The following is a 6,251-nucleotide window of genomic DNA, read 5'->3' on the forward strand; positions in this document are numbered from 1 at the left end:
TACACCGACTGTCCCTACTCCTTTATCCAGCTGTGGATGAACCACTAATATTTGCATTTCTGCAACATATAGGACAAAATGACTACAGGTTCCTGATATGCTGGAGAAGCTGGTCCCTAGTGTTTGCAATCAGCCTTCCAACAAGGTTCTTCTGTGTGTGGCAACAGGGCTAATGCTCTCCTGTCCAGGCCTCTGCAGAATTGCCAAATCATATTACAGCAGTTGTTGCAAGCGTTTGCCAAGTTGGTGTCAAGATATCATAGTCTAGATCCAGAGCAAATCCCAACGTTTCTCCAAATAGTCTATAAATTTAACTTCTTTTAGCTCTTTCGTGTTCATGTAGTTTTTTTTCTTTGCAATGACTCAGACTGCCACTCTGAAAAATCACCGTTTCCTCTGTTCTTGTGTCAATAATGCCCCAGAATTGTCAGCATTGGTATCCATGCCTAAGATGAAAGTTTTCGCAGGCAGGCAAAGGACAGGAACGCTCATGAGCCCGCCCCGCCATTCCTAGCCATGCTAAGCCACACTCTTGCAACTACTGGAATGTTTTTTTCCTCACCGGATCCAGTTTAACAGGTTTTCAAAAGGGAAAGCCCAAATAAATAAAACTTTGGACCTTTTCTCTGTCCATTTTAAATCACAGTAATTTTTACTACTTGCTGCTCCTCAGCTACATCCAGCAAACAAGGAATGCTCTGCTCGTACTTCCCAGCCACAAGAATTCTAGCAGTTACGTGTTGGCTTATGTGACTCTGCTCCCAAACACATTTTTACAGTTTGGCTCATAAACATAAACACGCATACTTCATATATCACTCAGCCAGCACTGCTGCAGGAGCAGCAGCCTTTGAGAGAGAGAAAAAGCATAAAACTGAAGACAGGAACCACTTAAGCCATCTGCATTTAGTCAGCATCACATGTGAGCCGATGTCTTAAGATTGCTCCAATCTTTCCATCTTTCTCTGCTGGAAAGTGGAACCTGTATGCAGCTGTTCAACAGTATTTGCAGTCAGAAGGGAGAATAACTTGTCCATTACACATCAATTCTTCACAAGCCATTTATTCCACCATTGCTAAGGTGATTTTCTGCAGAGTGAAGTTATAATCCCTGCTGTTGCTTATACTGTTATTAGGTTCAATGAAATCTAAATCAGTTGTAAAATCATCTACTACATAGCTATGAAGGTTTCTTCTTTCCTCTAATCCGACATCCCAATCTCCAAATGCAGCCTCCCAGCTTCTGGACAGATGTATTTGTGTCAGCCCAGTCTGCATTTGAGACCAACCAGTTTTGGATCCTTTATTTCCAACTCTTAATAAATCCAAACACAGCCAACAGCTGAGAGAAGTTAGAGGCAGTTGGGCATAGATCTTTTACCACCATCCCATGTCTCTTGGCTTCATGTCTCCCTGCTTCCTCAGGGAATGGTTTCACTTGATCCCTGCAAATACTCTAACCTGGCCAGGCTGGTAATTAAAATAGTCCTTCTCTTTAATAGCCAAGCTCAAACTCAACTTAGTTACTATCCTCACTCCTATTCAGCCCTTTCCTTTGTTTCGCTGATGAATCTACTGGTTTTTAAAATTCATTTAATGATGTTAAGAAACTCTCACATCTTCGTCAGAGCTCTCTGCAAAGAAAGGCTGGATTTAAGCTCCAAAAGATGAGCAAAAGAGGGTCCAAGATAAGTCCAGGGCTATGCAAGTGTCCCAAACCACTCACCTGTACCACAGCCAGGTCGAAAGATGACACAACAGCTTATCTCCTACTGTCCCATTTCCTCAGCCAGGGGCTGACTCTCCCTAAGACTCATATTTCCTTATGGGACTGAATCCACAGCTTGAGCTTTTGGTGCAGTTCCTCCATATTAGCAGCATTCATGTGAGGGGATATCTTCCTGACCTCCCTTCATGAAAGGCACACAGACCCTCTACCGGCCACTGTCACCTTAGCACTCCTTCACGCTCCCTAGTAAGGGTTATTCCCATCTGGGCACACCTATACCACATCTCTGTTGTTTCTTCTATCAGCCACACTATCATCTACGGTCAGAACTTTTTTTTTTAACTCTCTCTCAAAAATCCTTAAAAATACACAGTATATTCTAGTTTTAAAATCTTTGGTCTATTCTTTATTATTTGCCTGGCTTAGAGCAAAAAGCCTGCAATTCTTCCTCTTGGAAAGACTGCATCTTAGGTCAGTACTTCATCCAACCATATTTTAAGGGTCCTGGAAAATATTCTTTTAGCAGAGAAATAGGTAGTGGTAGCAGGTGTTTTTGATAAAATTGATCTTATTTAAAAGGACAACATAAGCTAATTTTAAGCAAAGGAAAAATGAAACCCAGAAATTTATGTTCCCTGTCCACAACTCCAAAGCCTTCAGTTAATTCCCTGACCTTGCAACCTCTAACTCCAGTGCAGCGATGCTCAAAGCAATGAGGCATGGGCTCATTGAATGGAAAGTGCCCTCCTATGCTCCAGAGCTGCCCTGACAAAGCATGAGGGCGGACCAGGCAACGTTTCTTTGCCAGGACTCTACTCTTGTCAAGAAGGTGAGAGGGGGGAGTGGGGGCAGCAGCATCCTGCAGCCAACAGGACCAGGCTGCAAGGGGGTAGAAGCCCCAGCACCGGTAGATGAGTCCATGGAGAAAGGAAGGGGAAGGATATTTCCGATTACTTCAAGTGGAGGCTGGTCACAGAAGTTGATGGTCACAGATCCATATCCAGCTTTCTTCTCCAGAGCCATGTCCCCATGCTGTTCCAGCATTGCTGAGCTTGTCTTTCCTTGTCCTACTTTCTAAGCAATAATCACCTGAAGCCCATATGCCTTAAACATTCAGATTTACTAAAAGGCTTACATTTTTCTTTGTTTCAGCAGAGGTATGTGCTTACCTATTTCTTTACCACTATCCTCACCAGAAGGATACAGCAAAAAATAAATAAAATAAAAATTTTTAACTAGGGTTGATCAATAACAGCGTCAGTCAAGCACGAAAACGATGGCTACCGACCTCCACCCAAAAACCAGCTTATGACAGTGGTTCACAAAACACCTTGATCTTTTGTTAAGGAAGTATCAGATAAATATGCATGTGTTAATAAGCTACAACTAGGACAAAATAACTGTGTATTTAAATTGCTCTCTCCCTCCCATACTTACACTCCTAAATGCTCACAGAGAGACCTTTTAAGTCTTACTCTGATGACCCGATTATAGCCACATCACACTGATGCCTTCATACTAAGCACCGATAGACAAACATGTTGTTCCAGGCTTTTGTACACCAAAAACATGACTCATCATATAATGAATCATTGTTATCAGTGCACTAGTAATAACAGAAGTACTTCTGAAAGAAATAAAAATCTTAAATTTCATTCTACAGGTAAAATAAAAAGATTTTAGGTTTCTTCAATTTGTCATTAATGGCCAAGGCAGCACCCTAACAAGGAACCAGCAACAAAAGCCATGCATGTGGCTGTGACTCCATATATCTAAAATAACTACAATCACTCTTCTGTCTTGAGCAAGGATCTACAATATCATTCTGCAAAATACCCTTAATCCATAAAATACCTTACATTTACAATAATACATGGTTACCATCTAACAACTCAAAATACTGACAGTACAGATAAATAAACGATCTTGCTCCTTGCTGTTATGTTTGGTTGTAGATTGTGAAGATTAAAAATTAACGCACTTGCCAAAGACAAAAGCAAAAACTACAGAGACAAGGATCCATACAAACAGTCTGAGATCCTCAGCACTCATAGATAAAAGCTGTAACTTTTCCCAATAAAGCAAAGAGCAAAGGGAAATATTTTCAAAGATTATATTAAATCAGTACAGTACTACAATGATACATCTGAAAACATATGTGAAGATTACTGTTTACACATCTACGAAGATAACTGGTGTTTGAAATCTGAAGCAGAGATACAATAATCTGATGCACTGATTAGAAGCTAGGGATTTCTGCCTTTGCTCATCGTCACTATACATAAAATTAACCTTTTCCACACCAACTTTGTGCCATTTGCATACTAGTTCATATACAGAAAAACAGGCCTTTGTCCCTGCTCTCCTTGTTATACACAAGCAATTTTTTTTATACTGACAGCTACTAGAAATTAATTATGATCAAAACCTTTATTAGACAAATATAGGAATTTCTTTTCTAAAAACCACATATACCTAAACTTCTCAAGGCAAAAAGGAAAATGCACCAAAGGCGACCTCAAAGCTCTCCACTTCCCCCTGGCCAAGCTGACAGATTTTGCAATTCAGTTATTCAAAGGACCTCTGGAAGTCTGGCTAGTCTGTTAGAGCCCCAGATGAGTTGATAAGAATCATCAGTAACACAGATACTGACTTTCTATCTGGACTGTAATGGTTTGAAGACAATAAAAAGTCTCTGCAAATTAGTCATATCAGATGGGAGACACTCACGGAGCAGTTCTCAGCATCCTGGAGTAGAAAATACATTTAACAGAAGAACTGAGGAGAAAGAAGTGTGTAAGGCACACATGTTTCTCAGTCTTTTATTTTTCCTCATGTCAGATGATGCATCATTTTTCCACTGCTCTGCAAAAAGAGGACTCTAAATCTAGGTAGTTCTCTGGCCATTATTGTTAAAAGCACTAAAACTTGACAGAAAATAATCTAGTCGATTTTACAACCATTTTATAGATTTAGATAACAAAGAAAATGTGGTATTTGGTTCCAAAGGTTGGCCGGTGTACTCTCCCATACACAGGGGTCCTGCCCGTCTCTCCCTCTGCTGTCCCTGTCCCCTCTTCAAGGCCCCAGACAGCAGATGGCTTCCCAAGCCAGGAGTGTCCCCAGCGAGTGCCTGGAGCACCCTTTCCCAGTGCCCCTCTCCTCCTTATTTGGGTACACAACAGTGATGCTACCCTGGCTGCTCTGTGGGCTACCAGACTCTTTGGGGAGCACTGGCAAAGCTGCACCAGCAACAAGAAGGATGTGAAATTACTGAGATTTCTGTTTTCTGGTACAAACACATCCCACAGACATGCTCCGCTGCCGCCATCCCCTCTGCAGCCCAGTGGCAGGAAGAGCTGCTTTGCCCTCTAAGACTCCCCAGAAAAATTTACTTAAGGCAAAGCCTGAAAAACAGATGGAAAATGCCTTTTTCATAGAAGACTTTTTATCACCGCTTCTTAAGCAACTTGTCTGCTTTCCTTAAAAGCAACTGACATTTCAAAGCTATCCAAATGGGAGCAGGACTGAACTCTAGGTCTCATTCTCTGATTTACAAAATACAGGAGGATACTGAGTGCTGGGGGTGGGGACGGAGAGGGCAGGTAGTAAAACACTCATTATCAGCCGGTGAGAAGATCTACAGTTTTTAACTGCTCTGCATAAATGGGAACAGTTAAGCAAGCCAAATTCAGCACTGAGAGATAAGCTGCAGTTTACAGGACCAATTTATTCTATATATTGAAAAAGTTGATCCAAAAATAATTTTTACTTTTCAAACAGCTGCGACATATCAAGAGAACTTCTCTGGCGAAGAGCCCTCAGGGCAATGACAGAAGGTGAAGTAAGAATATGACATAGAAATCGTCTGCTTCAAAACAGAGCAATCAAATAAATGGTAATCACTTGATAGATTATGAGTGCAAAGCAAAAATTAAATTCAGAAAGGAAAAACAGAACCCTGCAGAGAATGGTTATCCCTTACGGTCACCCACAAACCTTGAAGATTTTCTGTTCCATCTCCTCTACTTTAAAGGCCACTTGCTGATGCAGTAAATACCTCAGTCTCTACAAACCAAGTCTCAATAGCATGCTGAAGCAACAGACCAGTTATTCCAAATAGTATCCAATATATTCATCCCTTTTCCACCTTTGCCTTAGATACTGCTTTAGCTTGTTCACAGGCACACTCCCTTTCATAAATGGGATCGCTTCAATGGGGTTCTGTTTACAGAAAGAAAATGTCACACTTCTGAGCACTGGTGCTTTCCTCAGAGAAAGGGGCTGGGCTGCTTGCTGCAGGATCCAAGAGGTGCTGCTCAACACAATGCAAACTATCATGCTGCCAATGGAAAAAGATGGAAACTAAAAAAACCCAAGGGTCCCAGCTCATCAAATGTAACAAGAATGGTGCCAAGGAGTGCTGTGATGTGCTAAGGGGACAGCTGATGCCACCTGCTACCACACAGAGAGGGTACAGCACCTCGCCTCTCCAGGTAGCTGGCATTCCCACCACCAAGCC

Source organism: Pterocles gutturalis, unplaced genomic scaffold (assembly GCF_000699245.1).
Source record: "Pterocles gutturalis isolate BGI_N339 unplaced genomic scaffold, ASM69924v1 scaffold44724, whole genome shotgun sequence".
NCBI classification, from domain to species: domain Eukaryota; kingdom Metazoa; phylum Chordata; class Aves; order Pterocliformes; family Pteroclidae; genus Pterocles; species Pterocles gutturalis.